Source organism: Carassius carassius, chromosome 44 (genome assembly GCF_963082965.1).
Source record: "Carassius carassius chromosome 44, fCarCar2.1, whole genome shotgun sequence".
Classification (NCBI taxonomy): domain Eukaryota; kingdom Metazoa; phylum Chordata; class Actinopteri; order Cypriniformes; family Cyprinidae; genus Carassius; species Carassius carassius.
The window spans coordinates 23,886,704-23,909,634 of record NC_081798.1 but is presented as its reverse complement, the minus strand read 5'-3'; the positions used below and the strand labels follow the sequence as shown (position 1 = coordinate 23,909,634).

The following is a 22,931-nucleotide window of genomic DNA, read 5'->3' as shown; positions in this document are numbered from 1 at the left end:
TGATTTAGTGTTTTCTCATGGTTCAAATATTGACGATGTGTGTACAGAGGATGTCTATGTTAGTGATCATAAATGTGTTTTATTTAATCTTGCGTGTAATGAAAATCCACTGCCGGTCAAGCGGGTGTCTTGTTCTCGCATGTTTACACAAGTTGCTGTTGAGAATTTCTCGACCGCTTTTGATTCCAATTCGGTTATTATTTTAAATGACATTGACAGTTCTGTACAGTCGTTTAATGATCACTGCACTTTGTTACTGGATGAAGTGGCTCCATTTAGGAATCGGCATATTCCCGTGGTTAATACTTCTCCATGGATAAATGATGCCATTCGCAGTCTCAGACGTGTGTCGGAAGACTGAACGTTTGTGGAAATCTACGCGGCTCCAGGTTCATCGTCTGTATTTTAAAGAGTTACTGTCTGATTTACATGAGATGATCAAGGTGGCCAGAGCGCTGTATTTTAAAATTTTGATTTTAACTTGTAAAAGGAATCCTAAGACCTTAAGAATCCTTGTTTGACACTATTAATTGTCTTGTGTCTCCTGTTACATCATCTATACCTGTTTTTTCTAACGATGATTGTAATAATTTTTTGTCCCATTTTGTGGATAAGGTTATGGCTGTTAGGGCTAGCATTTTTTACCATCAGCTATCCCCTCTGTAATTATCACAGAGCGGCCCTCAATTTTAAGCTCTTTTCAGTCAATATCCTTTAATGATCTTATAAAGATAGTTTGTATGATGAAACCTTCTCAAAGTCCGGCGGATATTTTGCCTGCTTCTGTGGTCATGGAAACTATTACATCCATTGGTCCATGTTTGGTCTCAATTGTTAACCTTTCGCTAAAGTTGGACCAGGTCCCTAGGTGTTTTAAACACGCTGTTGTTCAACCGCTCTTGAAAAAGTGTAATCTTGATGTTACATCGTTGAACAACTAAAGGCCTATCTCTAAGTTGCACTTCATTTCTAAAATCCTGGAAAAGGTTGTGGCAATGCAGTTGAATGATATTTTGGATACTCATAATATTTATGACAAATTTCAATTAGGCTTTCGCAAAAATCATTCTACTGAAACCGCCTTACTCAGGGTATCAAATGACATTTTGATGGCCACAGATGCGGGGGAATGTTCCGTGTTGGTTATGTTAGATCTTAGCGCAGCGTTTGACACGGTGGATCACTGCACTCTGATTAATAGATTACGCTGTTTAGTAGGCATTTCGGGTTCGGCTCTTGATTGGTTTTCATCTTATCTGTCCGATAGGTCTTTTTCGGTATCTGTTGGATCCTTTATGTCCGATTCTGTACTTTTGTCCTGTGGTGTGCCACAAGGTTCTGTGCTGGGCCCTTTGTTGTTTAACTTGTATATGCTTCCTCTGGGACAGATTATTAATAGTTTTAAAATAATATCTTATCATTTATATGCAGATGACATTCAGTTATTTATTTCGTTTAGACCTGATAGTCTAGATAAACTGTCAGTTCTACAGGATTGTTTAGTCTCCATTAATAAATGGATGGCAAACAATTTTTTGCAACTTAATAAGGATAAAACTGAAATGATGATCTTTGCTCCTGATAATATTATACCTAGGATTAAGCAGGTTTTGGGGGTTTCAGCCACTTCAGATTGTAGTGAAATAAGAAATCTAGTGTCTTTCTGGATAGAGCCATATGTTTTAACAGTCATATAAAGTCTGTAGTTCGCTCATGTTTTTTCCATCTTAGGAACATTGCTCAGATTAGATCGGTGGTCTCAAGAAAAGAGATGGAGATGCTTGTTCATGCCTTCATCTCGTCACATTTGGACTATTGCAATGTTCTGTATACTTGTTTGAATAAGTCTTCTATGGAGCGACTACAAGTTGTACAAAATGCAGCTGCAAGGCTGTTGACTGGTACCAGTAAGTGGTCTCATATAAGACCAGTTCTCAAGGACCTTCATTGGCTCCCAGTTGAATTCAGAGTGCAGTTTAAAATTTTAGTTATCACTTATAGAGCCTTGCATGGTCAGGCACCTCTCTATATTCAGGATCTTTTACATAAACATTCACCGGGTCGGCTCTTACGGTCTTCTGGTCTGGGCCTTTTAATTGTCCCTAGAACACGTCTTAAGACTAAAGGTGATCGTGCTTTTTGTACTGTGGCACCGAGGCTTTGGAACTCACTTCCATTAACACTGAGAACTATGGGTTCTGTCAATTCTTTTAAAAAACACCTGAAGACGCATCTTTTTGGACTCGCTTTTATTTAACAGCAGTGGTTACTTGTTTGGCAAGAGTGTTTCTGTGTGTTGTGTTATGGTAGATTTATTGTATGCATGTTTGATCCTTTTTATTAACAGATTGTAAAGCACTTTGTGACTTCTTGTCTGTGAAAGGTGCTATATAAATACATTTTACTTACTATGCATGAAAATCACATGTAGCACACCATTGTCTACAAAAAAGTATCTTGGTACAAAATCCAAAACCACGATTTTTGTGCTGTTTTTGCCATTTCCATGCCTCGTACTTTGACGAACTCCTCCTACAGTTTTAATTGGGTTGTCTTCAAATTTAGTGAGGGTCATCATAAGACCTTTGTGATGTTAAATTGCGAGGTTTTTTGAGTTGAGTTTGAGTCCTAGGAACATATTAAAAAGTGTCAACAAGTGTTAAATAAGCTGGCATCATGTTAGATACATACTAATACATGCTAGCAACACTTAGCTAAGTGCTAAAGCATGCTACTAATGTAGTGAAAAAGGAAGTTGCTGTAACTCAGGCAAGCAATGTCCAATCTTCCCCAAACTATCACACGCGTATAGGTGTTCTTTTCCAAACAAACACCCATGACCAAATTCAGTTATAGTCATAGCGCTACCTGCTGGTAACAGGAAGTGACAAGGTTAACACTCTTATGGACTCCTAAGGACAAATTAAATACTGTCAAAAAGTGTTCTAAAAGCATAAAAATTCTAGAAGCATAATAAAACATGCTATCAACATTTAGCTAAGTGTTAAAGCATGCAACTATTGCATTGAATAAGGAAGTTGCTGTAACTCAGGCCAGTAACGTCCGATCTGCCCCAAACTTCACACATTTGACAAGAATCCTGTACTGAACACATCAACATGCCTGTATTCGGTTATAGTTATAGCACCATCTGTTGGTAACAGGAAGTGTCATGTGTAACACTGTTATGGACTCCTAGTAACATATTAAAAAGTGCCAGCAAGTGAAAAATACACTGGCAGCATGCTAGAAACATACTAAAACATCTTAGCAACACTTAGCTAAATGTTAAAGCATCATATTACTGCAGTGAATTAGGAAGTTACTGTAATTCAGGCATACAGTGTCCAATCTGCCCCAAATTGAACAAGTTTGATGAGAGTCCTGTCCTGAACACATAAACATGCCCGTATTCGATTCTAGTCATAGCTCCATCTGTTGGTAACAGGAAGTGGCATTTTTAAAACTGTTATGCACTCCTTGCAAAATAATAAAAAGCATCAACAAGTGTTAAATAGGCGGGCAACATTCTAGAAGCATACTAAAACATGCTAGCAACTCTTAGCTAAGTGCTAAAGCATGCTACTAATGCAGTGAAAAAGGAAGTTGCTGTAACTCAGGCAAGCAATGTCCGATATTCCCCAAACTTCACACGTTTGACAAGGGTCCTGTCCTAAATAAATCAACATGCCCATATTCGGTTATAGTCATAGCACCACCAGCTGGCAACAGGAAGTGTCAGGTTTAACACTTTTATGCACTATTTGCAACACAGTAAAATATGCCATTGTGTGCTGATCATGCTAGAAATATTTTCAAACATTCTAGCAACACTTACTTTGTGCTAAATGATGCTATTAATACTATGAAACAGGAAGTTGTTGTAACTCATGCATACAATTCCCAATCTGACCCAAACATCACGTTTTATAAGAGTACTGGCCTGAACACAACTAAAGGCCAATATTCAATAATAAGTATAGCGCCGCCTGCTGGCAACAGGAAATGACATATATATATATTTATATATATATATATATATATATATATTTATATAAATAAGTATACTAAGTATACCAAGCCAAATAAGTTACATTTTCATTTTTTTATATACTGTATCACCTGTAAAATTATTATGAATGAATCTTGCTCTGAATTTAAATAATTTTGGTAAATAGAGAAGGACAAGAACCAAAAGAAACATACCAGGATTGTTCAGTGACTGTTATCACTAACTGCCCTGATAAGCACATCATATCCCCCTGGATTCATTTACCGTAGAGATGCATGGAATATTGTAGCATTAGTTTATTTCACCAGTTCTCTCATAACACGAAGGATATATTTGCAGAGTTCAGATTAATTAATTTTTTTACCCTTTTGTAGGTGCAATCTCATAGAGGGATGGCTAAAAGGAATGGTGAAGGTCTGGAACAGACAGGCAGGAGGAGGTTCTGGAGGTGGAAGGATGACCGGGAGAAGGATGACTAGATTCCAGGGGAATGATGGAGGGAGGAGCCATCTCTGGGTCAGGAGTGGGACTGGTGTGCTCGTCCAATGTTTTCATTGTAGTGGTCAGATATTCTGTCATGGTTTACTGTTGTCGATGAACACGCAAGAAGATGATGAAGAAGGTTTAACAGTCTTTAATAAATCCACACAACGATAAATCCAACATACAGGAAGGTTAGTAACACACGTAGACGCAAACATTAACAATACCTGTCCAAAACTATACAGACCTGAAGGTGTGACAGTTACATCTGTAATTACACTGTTCATTCTACCTCTATCCTTTAAACCTAACCAGACCACCAGACCTGTCCCTAAATTGACACATAATTTACACATAAGATACGTAATATAAAGTAGGACCAAATTTTGTTACTTTACATCAGATTATTCCTCAAACTTCATCTTTAATTAACCAGCAGGGAATTACATATTCATAAGTGTCCATCCCTGACAGATGGCCTGAGACACATGCACAGTACTGAGGTTCTGTTTTTAAAACTTTCTTATGTAACACACCTGATTCAGATCATCAGCTCATTAGGAGTGAAATCCATGAACTTAACCAAGAGTGTCAGATAAGAGAGACATACAAAATGTGCAGAGCATTGATACACCAGGACTGGAAGTGAAAACCTGGAAGTGAGTTAAGTACCTCTGTGAAATTTCTAGTGTCTCGGAACAGAACACAATTAAGCACTCAGTACAGTAGTGACAGTCATATTTAGTTGCTGTGTGTGTGTGTGTGTGTAGCCCATGACATTTTTTGTTTGACATGTTTTTTTTTAACACTCTAATTAAAGGTTTTTGAGGTCCTGCTTTTACAATAAAAGGAAGGGAAAAGGCAATGAATACTGTACTGAAACATGGATTTGTGTATTGGTCTTTTTTCTTGGTAAGCTTAATGTATTGAATTGAAAGCAACAAAAGCAAAATGCCACAGTGCATTTCAACCCTCAGTTGAAAGCTTACACTTTACATATAGAAAGTCATCTCCGTTACTGTTTGACTTGACTTGTTCAGTTACCTCATTTGCAAAGAAAGTAGATACTCCAGGAATAATACAAGTGCACACACACACCCATTCAAAACACACCTGCCAGGTGACATGCAATGCCTGGGTGCACTGGTGCATATTGTCACATGATAACAGCTCCATCATTACTGGTGGACCTTTCTCCAGACTCCACCCCTTGTAAAGTCACATGGGACAAACTCCTGCACAAGCACAAGGAGTGTCAGATATCACATAGTTTTCTCTAGAATCAGGTGACACACTGAAAGTCTGTAGTGAGTATTCATAATCGAAACTTGTTGGCTAGATTGAGAAAAGACATTAATGTCCAAAACCTTTGAAGACAGGAGGGACTACATTTGAATTATAGAGGTGGGTCTGTATTCATTGATGTGTGATGAATGTAGATGATCATCTAAAATGTGTTTTTCATTGACAAAAGAGGCAGCTGTTAAATTGACAAATTAATGAGATTATACTTTTGTTTTAAACACTGCATTTGTCAGACGTAAATGTAAAATGTACAGTAGTGTTTGAAAAGGGAGTTAAAAAGCTGTTTTGTCTGCCGGTGCTCACCAGTTGGCTGAAGATCCAGTTTGACTACCAGACCTTTCTAGGAAGAAGGAAGTCTTTGTGACATGTCATATCTTAGTGTTGTTGAATGTCACAAAACTTGATAGACTAACATGCAAAAAAAAAAAATAATAATAATAATCCATTGTTTTATGAATACAGTTTAGATTTTTTTTTTATTTAGTTAGTTACTATATTTAATTAAGCAAAAAATATGACGTCATATTAATCTTATAAAGATTATTCCACTTTCACATTCTTTCACCTGCCAAGTGCTAAAACACTTTTGTTTTATTATAGACATTTATTTATTTTTACTTTAATTATTATTGGTATTTTAATCAAAAGTCATAAATGTATGGTTTAGAATTTCTATTTGTGTTGGCTAGATGTTTTTTGTGCATTCAGGTTCATATTCCAGTATAAATTTTAATAATTTTTGATTGTTTAATAATCTTATAATTCACCCAAATATGAAAAACCTGTCAACGTTTACTTACCGTATTACTATTCCAAAAGCATATGACTATTAAGATTAAGATAAAAAATAAATAAGATATTTCTATTTTAAAATATTCTCTCATCTTTTCCGATCATACATTTAATTAACACAAACCTTTTGTGCATATAAAATACATAGTAGCTAAATATAATCCATTTGAACCAAGTCGTTTAATCCAAGTCTTCCAAAGAAAAAAAATTGATGAGCAGATTTAATTTAGACTTTTATTTATATATAAACAATGATCAATATATATACATACACATACATTAAATATGGTAAAAATGGAAGCCTAACTGTACTTAATTAAAATACGTAAACATGTAAAGTGATTGGGCTTCTTCAGAAGAGATTAAAGAGATAAAATACAACATTAATAGCATGTATGTACTGTACATAAATTTATCATGTACATGTACTGTATATACATGAAACATTAAAGGGTTAGTTCACCCAAAAAATTAAAATTAGCCATTCTAATCCAGGATCCAAGTCATCCTAGATCTATATGACTTTCTTCTTTGTACCAGTCAGAGTTATATTAATAATTGTTTTTAATCTTTCAAGTGGTTTGATGCCACTCAGCGGGTGTTGCAGTGCTTCAGTCCAAAATAAGTTAAATAAAAAGCACACATCCTTTATAAAAACTGTCTCACACAGCTCAGGGGGGTGAACAAAGTCCTCCTGTAGTTAATCGATGCATTTTTGTTAGAAAAATATCCATATTCTAAGTGTAATGATCACTTTAATCCCTAAACTAACCTTTTAAGTCTATTAATGGCAACACTTGCACTGTCTGGAGGAGTTATTTGGACACTCTCTGAGAAGAAAAAAAAAAAAGTACAATAGCACTGGACCAGTAACCTTTCAAAAGATATGTCTTTGTGCATTATTTATTCCTAATCACGGACAGCTGATGGTTTTTGTATTTTTGGGAGCATCGGAATATTTTGTTTGCTCCATCCTGGTTACTATTTGATGCATATGACATCATATACTGGTATTCAGGTTGTTGTGTTTTTGATGATTCAGTTTTTAGTTCTTTGCTGTGGTTATGTCAATCATTGCTAAGGAAGTTTATCAAAGTGTACGATCAAAGGTCATTATTTGCAGTACTAAAGGAAATGTGTCATCTGATATGCAAAATATGAAGTAGACAAAAAGTAATCCATCATTTCCTTTTAAAAGTTGTGATGAATCTGTTTATCATTCTCAATTGAATTATTATTTGATATTATTTGATTATTTGATAATAATCCAATCTGTTTACTAAATCACCCCTCCCCCATTATAATTTTGTGAGGATATTGTTATTCACTGTTCATTATTTGCCAAATTGTAGACTTTTATTTGATGTCTTTTATTGGCCATTGCTTTAGACTGGGCAAGTAAGTGAGTGAGACTGGAAAATATTTTCACTGCTTTGAAGCCAGGAAAGTCAGACATAAAATCCCACAGAAAAAGTGCAAACTACAGAATATTAGGACACTGTGTATATGAAAGGTAAATTGGATAAATCACTTTCATGTTAGTATAATAAATATAATAAGGAAGGGATAATGTACATCCAGGCAGTTGTTCTCGCAGAATAAACCCCGACAGGGTGATCAGGACCCCGACACAAAGTGGCTTATTACATGGCTACTTGCCACATAAATAATTAGACGCGAAATATTGATTTGAGTTGAAATATTTGAATGCAAAGTTTCCGTGAAGAAAGCAGCTGCGAAATCAAACTAAACGGATATTTAAGGCAAACAGTGCAGGCAAACCACGTATTACATAACATTTCACCACAAAATAATTAAGGCAATAAAATAATTAAGAGGAAAAATTTTTGACACCTTACCAGTTTGTTAGTTCTCTTATAATCCATTACAGCGTACAAAATAATTGTAGCAAAATGGCAGCAGCTGGGTTTGTATAAAACGAGAGCTAGTCCACGATACCAGGATGATATAATTAAACAATTGTACACCATTTTAAATCAAGTTTTAGTATTTTATTAGCTAAACAAACGCAAAGCTTCCACCAAGAAAAAAAAAATAGTTCAAGCAAGAGTACAGCGCCGACTGCTGTGTTATTAGCTTTTACAGGTTGTTATCCAGGGATAACATCAGGGCCGGCCCTGACCAATTTGCTGCCCTAGGCAAGATTTTACCTGGCGCCCCATGCATCACAGCCCATTTCACCCTGTCATTGTGTTCATGACACACACATTACAGCAGAACTGTTTCCAACACTCATAATAAATCATCATATTAGAATGATTTCTAAAGGATCATGTGATAGACCGGATGTCACATGTGACACTGAAGAATGGAGTAATGATGCTGAAAATTCAGCTTTGCATCACAGAAATAAATGATAATTCAAAGTATAATAAATTGAAAACAAATTATTTTAAATTGTAATAACATATCACAATATTACATTTTTTTCTGTATTTTTGATCAAATAAATGCAGGCTTGGTGAGCAGAAGAAACTTCTTTCAAAAACATTAAAAATAGTAACATTTCCAAACTTTTGGCCTGTACTGTATCCCCCCAAAACTGCACAACTGTAGAGTAAAACATTAATAAAAAAGTGATAATAAAAAATGCGTCTTAAAACTGACATGATTGTACAAAATCACAGTCTGGGGACTCAGAACTCAGAACAACTGCTAACATTAAGTTTAAGGTAAAAATAACTGCCATGAAATTATAGTATCTTACTCGTATGCAATAAATTGTTCTTTCACTACATCTCTTTACCTCTGTCTTTATCCTCTTCTCTTCTTTTTGGCACTGTATCTATCGCAGACTATGCTCATTTATAATGTGTCATGTAAATTCGGCCTTCTGTCACAATCAGGAAACTTTCACCGTGTCTAGAACTGGCGCGAGCTGCCAGGGCCGTTTCTACGAGCTGTGTGTTAACAAAAGCAGTGCTGTCTACATTGGATGCGGCGTCGGGCACGCTACACAACAAATTACCAACAACTGATCGTGCGCGCTCTGTTTCTGACGCACTTCAAGCACTCGATGGGCGGGGGAAGATTGAAGAGCCGGACTTTTTTTTTTTTTTTTTGCTTTATTTGGTAGTATTTGGAATTAATGGTTTTTAAATAGTAGCCTATTATTAAAAAAAATATGTAAAAAAAAAAAAAAAAAAAAAATCACTCGTTCACTCATTCTGGCGCCCCTGTGGATGAGTGTCGCCCTTAGCATTTGCCTATACCGCCTATGCCGTGGGCCGGCCCTAGATAACATACCTTGGAATGTCGCGACTGACCAATCAGAATCAAGTATTCCATAGAGCCGTGTAATAATGATAAATAACAACAACAACAATTTTTGCATGCACATATTCAATTTTTTATATGCATTAATCCTGTTTTCTAATTTTTACTATCTTGAAACTATATCATTCAGCAAGTAGCTTTTTATAGTTTTACTTTATGATGTGTGTTTTAAATCTGTGTCGATATGTAGCGTAAAGTTTACTCAAATGTTCACTCCAAAGGTCTCACCTCTCAAGTCAAAGTCCTCTGTGTCTCACTGTTAATAACTACTGTCCTTGTTGGTCTGGCTATGAGTTTGTAATCCACCCAATGATGGCTTTAGCTTGTGCCAGGGGCGGACTGGGACCAAAAAGTGGCCCTGGACTTTCTGGCCCACAGCAGCCCACCACACCATAACGCATCCGCCCCTGTTTTGATGTAATTTATTAATTTAATATTTAAGTATACAGTTTGGGGATTTTAACCAATAGGGCAGCTGCTGCACGCAGGTTTTTTTTTGTTTTTTTTTCAAGGAGGATCAGTTGCCCTATTGGTTAACATCCCCAAACTGTATACTCTGTATATTGAAGTCTTTATTTATTCAAGATAATCTTTGACTTGGTAATACAAGTTCATGATCCGATTCGTGAACAGATGATTCTTTTGAGACAATCTTTTAAAATAATTATTAATATTTTTGAACGCAACCAGTGTGGAAACCAATGGTTCACAAATTGGATAGATCTGAGGTGCAGGGCTCGTAAAATAACTAGCCAGATGTCCCGGGGCTATTGTGTTTTCCAGTCGGGCTCCAAAACATATCACCGCTCTGCCCGGTGGGCTATCATGAATAGTGATGTAAAATTCCTAACTTGATTTGCGTTGTTCACTCGCTTGAAGGGGTGAAATGGATCGTATTTGATTTATTATTATTATTATTATTATTTTATTTGTAGAAAAAAAGACAAAAGGGACAATACATTTTAATGAACATTTTTCACAAATGTGAATATGCCAGATTATAGCCAAAAGCTAATTTCCATCTGCAGACCCCCAAGGTAGATGTTACACATAAATACACATAACTACATACAGACACACTATGCACAGGCTATATACAGAGATATATATAGAGATATATAGAGAGCAATAACAGTGATCACAACATACATGTCCATAATACACTATATCCATGCTACACTAACTCCTAATACACAACCCATATCACACTGATAGTCCTATCCCCTTTATTTTTACAAAACACTAACTCTATTTTACATCTGGTATATATATTAATGATTACTAAACATGCTCACATATTTGTGTGTTCCTCAACCATACTTTTAAGCGATTCCTAAAAATAGGCAAACTTGTGCTTTCCCTCACTGACTGAGGGATACTATTCCAAAAGCTCACCCCCTGATATGATAGAGCGTTTTGTGAAAAGGATGTCCGCCTAAACGCCAAGACACAGTCACCTCTCATATTGGCTCTAGTCACTCGAGACCCGACAGCACTGATAGACTTTTGTTTAATAAAATCACTCAATGGTAGAGGCGCCAGACCATGTATAACTTTATAGATTAAACAGGCTGATTTAAATAATTTGAAATTAGCAAAATTTAAAAACTAATATTTATCTAAAATATTACAATGATGATATGATGAAGGTTTCTTGTCTAATATTTTCAATGCTCTTTTGTAGCATACCTCAATTGGCCCGATAGCAGCATAACTCGTATAAGACCAACTTGTGATACAGTACTCAATATGAGCCAGTATCATAGAGTGCAAGAACGTAATCGCTGCTGTATCCGTTAATGAGGTACGAATTTGTTTAAAGTTTCGTAAATTAACATTTACAGTATTCACAACTTTTTTGATATGTTTTTTAAAAGATAATTTCGAGTCTATCAGAACTCCCAGATACCTAAATTCCTCAACATTAGTTAATTCTTGTCCACCCAAGCAAACTTTTACTGTGGCCACAGTTGTTTTAGGTTTACTAAAAAACATTGATACAGTCTTTTTAACATTAAGACACAAGTGTAACAAGGAGTCGGAGGCGTTCGGATCCATATGCAGCATTTATTCCACAGAATGGTAATACAGGCAGAGATCAGGAATGGCGTCAGGTGTGTCAGGGATAACCAGAATCGTAACCATAAACAAGCAGAGATCGGGACAGGCAGCAGAGAATCAGAGTCGGAATACACAGTCCAAAGGTCAAAACACAGGAATAACAAACACAGGGAAAAACGCTCGGAAATGTCAGACTGGCTAAACAAGACTTCGCATTGAGTGAGAGTGAGTGTGCTGCTTTTATGTGTGTGTGTAAATGAGGTGCAGGTGTGGCAAGGAAATTGGCTGATGAATGAGGTGCAGGTGTGGCAGGGTGATTGTGATGCAGTGACTCATGGGTAATGTAGTTCGGGTGTGGTGCAACAGTATGAGAGGTGCTAGTGTCCAAGTGACATCTGGTGGTTGATGGGTGGAATGGTCCTGAGTGGAGTGCCCTCTAATGAAGTTCATGGGCACTCCATCTAATAATCGTGACATAGCCCACCCCCAAAGGAGCGGCTTCCAGACGCTCAAAACAATCTAGGAGGGCGGTGGAGCGGAGGCGGAACAGGGGGAGGGATGGAGGGCCAGGTCCATGAGGAAGTGCAGTGGACTGGGGCAGAGCAGGTGGAACTGGAGCCCCCCCTGGGCCTAACTCAGGAAAACAGGAGCCCCTCCTGGGCCTGGCATAGGAAACAGGGGCCCGCCATGGGCTTAACTCGGGAATGGGAGCCCGCCATGGGCCTAACTCTGGAACAAGGGTCCACCAAGGCAGAGCAGGTGGCGTGGCAGCCCAACAGAGTGGAGCAGGTGGAGCTGGAGCCCACCAGGGAGGAGTAGAGGACCACCACAGCTGAGAAGATGGGACAGAAGCCCACCAGGGCGGAGCAGAGGACAACCACAGCTGAGAAGACGGGACAGAAGCCCACCAGGGCGGTGCAGAGGACCACCACAGCCGAGCAGACGGGACAGAAGCCCACCAGGGTGGTGCAGAGGACCACCACAGTCGAGCAGATGGGACAGAAGCCCACCAGGGCGGAGCAGAGGACCACCACAGCCGAGCAGACGTGACAGAAGCCCACCAGGGCGGAGCAGAGGACCACCACAGCCGAGCAGACGGGACAGAAGCCCACCAGGGCGAAGCAGAGGACCACCACAGTGGAGTCGATGGCACCGGACCGCAAGTCTGCTCAGGTGGGACTGAAACAGAGAACATTGACAGGTTAATAGCGGCCTCCGTGGCCGTGATGAGATGGTAGCTGGCCTCCTTGGCCATTACAGGGCAGGCGGTTAGTTCATGGAGGACCTCCGTGGCCATGACAGGACAGACAGAGAGTTGGTGGATGGTCTCCGTAGCCCAGACCGGAATGAATGAGAGCTCATTGACGGCCTCCCTGGTCGTGACAGGATAGGACGAGAGCTCTGAGATGTGACGAGGCTCTGGGAGTTCGGCTGAGATGTGACGAGGCTCTGGTAGATCTGTGGTGATTTGATTGGGTTCATGAAGATCAGCTGTGACTTGACTGTGCCCATGAAGATCGTTGGTGACTTGACTTGGTTCCTGAGGATCAACTGTGACTTGACTTAGTTCACGGAGGTTAATGGTGACTTGACTTTGCTCATGAAGATCATTGATGACTTGACTTTGCTCATGAAGATCATTGATGACTTGACTTTGCTCATGAAGATCGTTGGTGACTTGACTTGGTTCCTGAGGATCAACTGTGACTTGACTTTGCTCATGAAGATTGTTGGTGACTTGACTTGGATCCTGAGGATCAACTGTGACTTGACTTAGTTCATGGAGGTTAATGGTGACTTGACTTTGCTCATGAAGATCAATGGTGACTTGACTTTGCTCATGAAGATCAACGGTGACTCGACTTGGTTCCTGAGGATCAATTGTGACTCGACTTTGCTCATGAAGATCGTTGGTGACTTGACTTTGCTCATGAAGATCGTTGGTGACTTGACTTTGCTCATGAAGATCGTTGGTGACTTGACTCGGTCCTTGAAGATCACCAGTGACTTGACTTGGCTCTGGAAAGTCCATGGTAACTAGCCCTGGCTCTAGAAAGTCCATGGTGACTAGCCCTGATTCCGGAAGGTCAACGGTGACTAGCCCTGATTCCGGAAGGTCAACGGTGACTAGCCCTGATTCCGGAAGGTCAACGGTGACTAGCCCTGATTCCGGAAGGTCAACGGTGACTAGCCCTGATTCCGGAAGGTCAACGGTGACTAGCGCTGATTCCGGAAGATCAACGGTGACTAGCGCTGATTCCGGAAGGTCAACGGTGACTAGCGCTGATTCCGGAAGGTCAACGGTGACTAGCGCTGATTCCGGAAGGTCAACGGTGACTAGCCCTGATTCCAGAAGGTCAACGGTGACTAGCCCTGATTCCAGAAGGTCAACGGTGACTAGCCCTGATTCCAGAAGGTCAACGGTGACTAGCCTCGACTCTGGAGAGTTCACTGGAACCTGACTCGACTCTGGAGAGTTCACTGGAACCTGACTCGACTCTGGAGACTTCACTGGAACCTGACTCGACTCTGGAGACTTCACTGGAACCTGACTCGACTCTGGAGACTTCACTGGAACCTGACTCGACTCTGGAGACTTCACTGGAACCTGACTCGACTCTGGAGACTTCACTGGAACCTGACTCGACTCTGGAGACTTCACTGGAACCTGACTCGACTCTGGAGACTTCACTGGAACCTGACTCGACTCTGGAGACTTCACTGGAACCTGGAGACTTCACTGGAACCTGACTCGACTCTGGAGAGTTCACTGGAACCTGACTCGACTCTGGAGACTTCACTGGAACCTGACTCGACTCTGGAGACTTCACTGGAACCTGACTCGACTCTGGAGACTTCACTGGAACCTGACTCGACTCTGGAGACTTCACTGGAACCTGACTCGACTCTGGAGACTTCACTGGAACCTGACTCGACTCTGGAGACTTCACTGGAACCTGACTCGACTCTGGAGACTTCACTGGAACCTGGAGACTTCACTGGAACCTGACTCGACTCTGGAGAGTTCACTGGAACCTGACTCGACTCTGAAAATTCAACGGTCAACTGACTCGACTCTGGAAGGCCAACAGGAACTAACCCTGACTCTGGAAGGTCAGCGAAGACTTGACCTGACTCTGGATGGTCAACAGTGACCTGATTAGACTCTTGTTCTGGACGGTCAGTGGAGACTTGACCTGACTCTGGAAAGTCGACGGGGACCTGACTTGACTCTGGAAATTCAACTGAGGCGGCCATCTTGTGCAGTGGCGTTGGGCTGGCGGCCATCTTGTGCAGCGGCGCTGGGCTGGCGGCCATCTTGTGCAGCGGCGCTGGGCTGGCGGCCATCTTGTGCAGCGGTTTTGGGGCTTTAAAGTCATCTGCCTCTCCCACCGTGAAAGGAGAACCACATAACAAGAGTGCATAGTCCATTGTGTCCCTTAAGCTGCAATTAAACTCCCCTCTAGGCAACCATGATTTTACTGGTTCATTGAGTCCAAAACGGAATAAATCCTTAAACCAGACTTCATCGTCTAGAGGAACTCGATAAACCAATTCACAGAACTGTTGAACATAGTCCTCAATAGATCGATCTCCTTGCTTAAGATCTAACAGCAGGTCAACTGGATCTGTGGTTAGGCTGGATTGGGGATATGCTGACATTGAAACAGGAACCGATACCTCAGTGACAAGGGGATACCGGGCTGCTGGATCCTGGTATGGCGAAGTCTTCTGTAACAAGGAGTCGGAGGCGTTCGGATCCATATGCAGCATTTATTCCACAGAATGGTAATACAGGCAGAGATCAGGAATGGCGTCAGGTGTGTCAGGGATAACCAGAATCGTAACAAAAAACAAGCAGAGATCGGGACAGGCAGCAGAGAATCAGAGTCGGAATACACAGTCCAAAGGTCAAAACACAGGAATAACAAACACAGGGAAAAACGCTCGGAAATGTCAGACTGGCTAAACAAGACTTCGCATTGAGTGAGAGTGAGTGTGCTGCTTTTATGTGTGTGTGTAAATGAGGTGCAGGTGTGGCAAGGAAATTGGCTGATGAATGAGGTGCAGGTGTGGCAGGGTGATTGTGATGCAGTGACTCATGGGTAATGTAGTTCGGGTGTGGTGCAACAGTATGAGAGGTGCTAGTGTCCAAGTGACATCTGGTGGTTGATGGGTGGAATGGTCCTGAGTGGAGTGCCCTCTAATGAAGTTCATGGGCACTCCATCTAATAATCGTGACAACAAGCATGAATCATTCAGCCATTTTTGCAAATCATTTAAAGCGAATGAAAGCTGATGGGCTGCATCCTCAGCACTTTTGGCATGTGTAAAAATCACCGTATCATCAGCATACATAATCGTGTCAACATTTTTGCATACATTGGGCAAACTATTCACATACAATGAAAATAGCAGAGGTCCTAAAATTGATCCCTGAGGAACACCCTGTGTATATTGAAGATAGGGTGACTTACAATTCTTTATTTGCACACATTGTTTTCTATCCGATAAATAAGACTGTATCCATTTAACTGTTTGATTACTAAAGCCAAATGTTAACAGTCTAGACAAAAGCTTTAAGTGATTCACAGTATCAAACGCACGCTTAAGATCAACAAAAACAGCAGCAACATAACTGTTTTTATCTAAATAGAACTTCACCTTCTCGACAAAAACACAAATAGCCGTTTCAGTTGAGTGAAGAGATCGAAATCCAAATTGCATAGGGTGCAGACCCGGATTGGAATCATTAAGATGTGCAGTGATAGAGTTGGCGACCCACTTCTCTGCTATCTTAGAAAAGATAGGAAGTATGCTGATAGGTCGATAATTAGCAGGGTCTAGTTTATCACCCGATTTGTATATTGGTATGACATTTGCAACCTTCCAACTCAAGGGAGCGACTGCCTGTGTAATTGACAAATTAATAAGATGGGTCACAGGCACCAAAATACAAGATTTAAAAAGCTTCAGAAGATCATTTGCACTTGTTTCTAAATCTTGCAGATTCAAGCGTTTTAAACAATTCGCGCACGTTCGGAGCTTATCGTAACTTCTGAATGAACACATACACACACAATTATCTCAAAATAATTGTCTCTGCAAGTATTCTTGTAAACACGGTCGGTTATGTTTTAAGTGAACGTATACAGCAGCCTTCTGCTCAGTATACAGAGAGAAATTCGCTGTGCCAGATAAAGCTGTTCCTCTCTCTCTATAAATTATATGACGTGAAAGGGGGAGTGTTTCAAGATACGCAATGGAGTAGACCAAACTAATCAGGGAGGGAGGGCAAAACATTCATGCAAACAAAACACACTCCTTGTCGGCCGCGCGATCGACTCACTCATCCATATATATATATATATATATATATATATATATATATAGTGACGGTATTTAAGAATCATATACAAATGCTGTGTAGTCCATAACAGCCTACTGTAGACAGACAGTTTTACTCACTGAAATATTTATTCGTCATAAAATTATTACTTCATAATTGTATTAGAGTCTTACACACATGCTATACAGTTAATAGAGTCGTGCATAATTTAGAGTGATGACTGCTATTATAAGATTGGCGTGATGAGCGCAGGAGATGTAGATAACATGATCTTGACACATAAGAAACTTTCATTAATGCTGTCACGTAACAAATCTGTCCAAATATAAAATTAAATGAATAGCTAATTGCTACATTGAAATAAAAATGTAAAGACTGCACAGCTATTATTACTAAATAATTGGGAATTATGTAAAAATATTAAAACGTACAAAAAGTACAGTTACACTTATAAAAGTACAGAAATTTGTCAAGTTATCCGTCAGGTATAATTTTTAATTATATGATGTCATTACCTTGTCGTCAGCCAATTGCTGCACTGCTGATCGTGGTTTTGAGTATTGATACATAACCCCTTTTAAACCAAACCATGAATGCACAATTATCTCAGATAACTTAATCCAGCCATACTAAACATCAACAACAGGTGCGTTCGAGGAACCTAATTAGCCAGATCCTGATTAGCGCGATGATATCATCTTTGATGTGTCATTTGATCTCGGATGTAATAAGCAACGTACGAAGAATGGGCCCCAGGTCTGCTGTTGCCATCTCCACAATCATCTCGCCTTTTGATTGCTGTCTGAACTCCTGACACGGGGTCCCCCTGGTGGCCACGGGGGGTCCTATGCAGGTGCTTATATTGCTTATAGGGCTTGGGCGTTGCATTGCATTCTGGGACGTGGCGGCCATGTTGATGGCCTCACGAATGTAAAAATACAGCAAGTCGGACGAGAAGAAGCAGAGTTGGGAGAAAGAAAAAAGATGTTAAAATCGCGAAAAGGTTGTGGGATTTACAGGGATGTGCTAAATAGGGATGCAACGGACCGGTATGTAGACAAAATCGGCACTATTAACGTTTTGGATCCATATGAAATTTCCAACAAAGAGTGGAGCACCGACGACGACTTGCTGCCGCACTTTTGCATTACAGATATCTTCGCCTACCTTGTTTGTTTTGTGAGCGCCTACACTTCAGAACAGTTCTGATGCTACAAGTCATTGGAGTCTCATGTGTGGTTCACAAACAGATGGGTTTAGGAGCTGCAGATCATAAAAAAAAAACAGTACAGTGATCCGGACAAAGGTGAGCTGCGGTCCACCTAGCTGCTAATTTAGTAACCATTAGTTCTAACAACCATTCACACATGTACTTTGTCTTTGACTATGTGTTTAAAAAGTGTAGTTAGTAGCTGTCAACCCTCCCGTTTTTTTTCCAGGGTTCTCACGTATTTGAGCTCTTTTCCCGCTGTCTTCCCGTTTTAGTATTTTCCTCTAAAATATCCCGTTAGCCCTTCCATCGGACCTGTCAGTCTATGTACTGTTGTCCTGTTGCTACCCCCTTGCCCTTCCAGTGAAACTTAGCGTGGTGTTGGGCTTTTTAAGATAGCATGGTTGTTGTGAGAGAACGATTTCATGCCAATCTGTAAGCAAAATCATGTCAGACCTAGCTTCACAACTAGCTTAACGTTAACGATTTTTTGATGTCAGCAGAGGGATAACAACAGAAAGATGAATGTTAAAATTTTCCCGTATTTTGGATGAGTAACCAGGGAAATGTCCCTTATGTTCAATGTTGACTTAAGCTATATAAAGTAAATATTCAGATGTTATGGTCTCCGTGGTCGCGCCTCCAAGCAGGAAAGCGGTGGAAAGTTAATCCATTCTCATTTTTTTCCCCATGGTGATTATGTGTTGCGCTATTACACACCACAGTACAGCAACGGTTGACCATGGTTGAAATAGATTTTTAATTAATCAAATTAAGACACACGGCTGAGAGGGTGTACGTCTTAACACTGCGCAGTAGTCCGAGTAGCAATGAAGGAGGCCATGGCGGCCACGCCAAGTAATGACGTCACGACGCCCAAGCCCTATTAGACAAGGCCTGCACAGTGCACAGGGTAAGTGTGCTGTATGTATGGGCTGGGTCCCTGACACAAGTCTCACTTTTTTAATGCATCACATCACACATTAAAAACAAAAGTATGAAATAAATGTATGCTTCCTCCTCCAACTCTAGACAAAATTATACACAGATAGATGCATGCTCACAAACACATGAATGCAAACACAGGAGCTAATCAGACTTGTAATGTTAGCTATCAGTATATATGTTTGTTTGTCCGTGTGTGTCTATATTTGGCACATGTAAACATTGTCACAGTCTTTAGAGTAGATCTAATTTTCTGAATTGTAATTCAAATAAATTTGAATTTGAAAAACAGTTAATGCATCCTGTCTGTTCTTCTACCCTGGTCAACAAACCCCTCTGTACTTAAGTCCTATTAACCTTTAGATGTCAAATCTTTTAAAACATCTAATCAGAACTTATAAACTAGGCTTTCTCAACATATAAAGACAAACTTTGCTCTTTTAGGTGTTCTGTTTTCAATCTTTGCTCTGTTTAAAATTCAGTAATAAAACTGTAATGTAAACATTTATACAGCTTCAGACACTTCAGATGTTTGAAATGCTTCAAATGCACATTTCATATGGATTACATAATCAGAGAGTAGCCTATTTAATTTGATTTGAATATTTTCGTTTAAAAGTAGACATTTCAAGCTTTCTGTAATATATTGCCTATATTTCTTTTTAAACCCTCCGACTAAAAGATTAAGGCACTACCTGATCCAAAATATCACCCGAAGTTTCTACAGCTTTTTTCTTAGCTATTTCAGAATCTGGAAAAATTACTGGGGCAAACTTGTTACTGCAGTCGGTAGAGCAATATGAATGTGTGTGATGTACAGCATGATAAATGCTCGTCACTTCTGCTGCCAAAAGTTTGTCAGCCTGTGGGTCATTTGGTTTATTGAAAAATGATTGCACTGATCTGCATGTTTCTTGATGATGTGCTTTTTTTCTGTGGTACTCACATGCACCATGTCGCTTCACGTCGTATTCTCCACCAAGTCCCATAGAAAAACTGCTTTTGCATAAAATGCAAAAAGCTCTCTCTGCTTCGCCATCTACAGGTCTTAACCAAGAATATTTTGTAGTCCATTTGCTATTAAAAGTGCATTCTTCGTGGCCACACTGGCCATGACTGCTTAACCTGACCTAACAGCGTGCACGCACTCCTATTTGAGATTGTTGACAATCTTGAGGAGGCATTCGTGCACCAGTCAACAGTTTGATTGAACTCTTTTATTGCTGTCCTCTGAACTGGTGGACTTAAGTTAACACTACACCTATGGAAGTATCCGTGTATTTATTAGGCAGGGTCGAATGAAAAAGCGGGACAGATGCTGAATTTGCGTGAGGCGGGACAAAGGGTAAAATTGCTGTACAGTACAACGTAAAGTGGGACAGGTGGTCACTCTATAATTGCACCAGTTATTCACCCAATAAAGTGTACCCTATGTATTTCAAAATTGTGTCTAGTACTATATAAATTACAAAGGTTTAATTGGCATCTTTATTTCAAACGACTCGACCGACCGCAACCCGAATATCATTAAAAATATTTTTGGTTAACTCGTAACCGTGGGTAAGCACGGGTGACCACAGGCGCCTGCTCATTTCGGATCAACCCGCGCATCACTGATGCTTATGGGGAAACTCATGTTTACTCTGATACTGAAGCCTGATTTTTTCACGCCGGTGTAGATGCATTTCATCAGAATTGTTCAAATGATAGCGACTGTCATCAACTCACATGCAACCTTATAGCACAGCAGCCTACAAAATGCTGGTTCACTTATCTCTGGGAACCAAGATTATTTCAGTAACCAGGTCTCTCCCATTGATATGCTTATAGGAAACACATTCAATAGTGTCATGTTATAAGCAATGTTGAGAAGCCATCCTGGCAGCTGCGCAAATGTCACCTACAGAAACTCCACTGGACCATGCTCAGGAGAAAGCCATTCCTCTGGTGGAGTGGGCCCTCATATTAGAGCTGCTCTGAATGCCAGAAGTGGCTAGAGCACCCTACTTATATTCTAAGAGCCTGAACCAGGCAAAGTAAATTACCTTTGGTTGGGAAGAGCTAAAAGGGTGATGACTTGTGCTCTGGACAGAGTGTAGAGCACTTTAGACAGATAGCTGTGTCTTGGTTTGAAGGCCCAAACTAACATGGATGGCATAATAATAATAATAATAATAATAATAACAATAATAATAATAATAATAACTTACATTTAAATAGTGCATTTAAATAGTTCTTTACATAGAAGGGGGGGGGGTCTCCTCAACCACCACCAGTGTGCAGCAACCATGTGGTATACTAGTTAGAAATTAGTAACCACTTGATGGTAAAGAGGTATTTTTTAGGTATTTTAGCCTCCAAAATATTATTAATCAACCTTACAGACAGCTGTAAAGACTCCCAAGAAGGAGCCAAAAATGAAGGATCATGCCCCATGCTTGAGAGAGGCAGTTTTCTTCTTTTCCACTTCTTGGTTCAGTCTGCCTGGCACATGAAAAAGTTTTTAGGGCTAGAAAATATGTCATCATCTCGAGAAGTTTATGTTAGGACATTGCTCCAGGCTGGACCAAGAGCCCTTCTACACTTGGATGCATCTGTCATGGCAACCTTCCTTCTGGAGCTCAGTCCCAATGGGAAGCCTGTCTGAAACAGGTGAAATGCCTTCCAAAGAACCACAGCGGTGGGTTACCTTGAAGCAAAGTTGTCCCAGGCACAATGGAAGGGGCCACATGTAAAGCAGGCCCACCAGAATCACAGAGGAGGCAGGGGGGTATGTGTGAGACATCCTGAATCTGATGCTGTTGGCCACTGAATTGTTAGTGAACTTTTCAGCATAGTTCAGGGCTGCATCTGGGCTGAGCTGGTAACTGTCCCCAGGAAGACAGAGAGCTCTTGACTAAATTGATTTTTTTAATCCCAAGCTGCTCCAGGTGGCTGAGCATCAGTGACCTGTGAGAGAGAAGTTTGCGAGGAAAAGAGAGGAAAGAGATCCACGCACTTCATAAAAGTGCCTGGGGCCAGAGACAGTCCAAAGGGCAGGACTATATATTGAATGTGAATCTCATGAATGGTCTGTGATGTGGGGCTAACTGAATGTGAATTAAAGCATCTTCTATAATCTAGAGCCACCAATGAAAACCATTCCCCATGGCATATCTGTGCAGGGATCTGTTTCAAAGTCAAAATCCTGAACTGGCATTTCATCACTGCACTGTTCGGGTGTCTGAAATCGAGGATGAACCTGCCATCTTTCTTGGGAATGAGAAAGTAACAGCTGTAAAAGCCTTGCTCACTGTTTGCTAGGGGACCTACCTCTATGGCCACTTTTGCAAGCAGATGTTGCACTTTGGCTCAGAGAACCAAATCATTGTACCTCACATTAGTTCGAATAATACATCTGAAGTTAGGGGTCTGCGAGTGAACTGGAGCAAGTAACCCCATTATATCTATAGCCTACAGAATCCAACTTGATACAC

General features: G+C 40.2%; 1 protein-coding gene across 1 annotated transcript in view; it reads left to right on the top strand.

The window, feature by feature from the left end:
* The first annotated feature begins 5,742 nt into the window (after positions 1 to 5,742).
* The window catches only part of LOC132126148 (LIM domain and actin-binding protein 1-like), a 66,040-nt gene continuing 48,851 nt past the window's right edge, over positions 5,743 to 22,931 (top strand). Inside the window, exon 1 of the mRNA XM_059537244.1 lies at positions 5,743 to 5,899. The gene's annotated coding sequence lies outside the window, so the exon portion shown is untranslated. The remainder of the gene's footprint in view (positions 5,900 to 22,931) is intronic.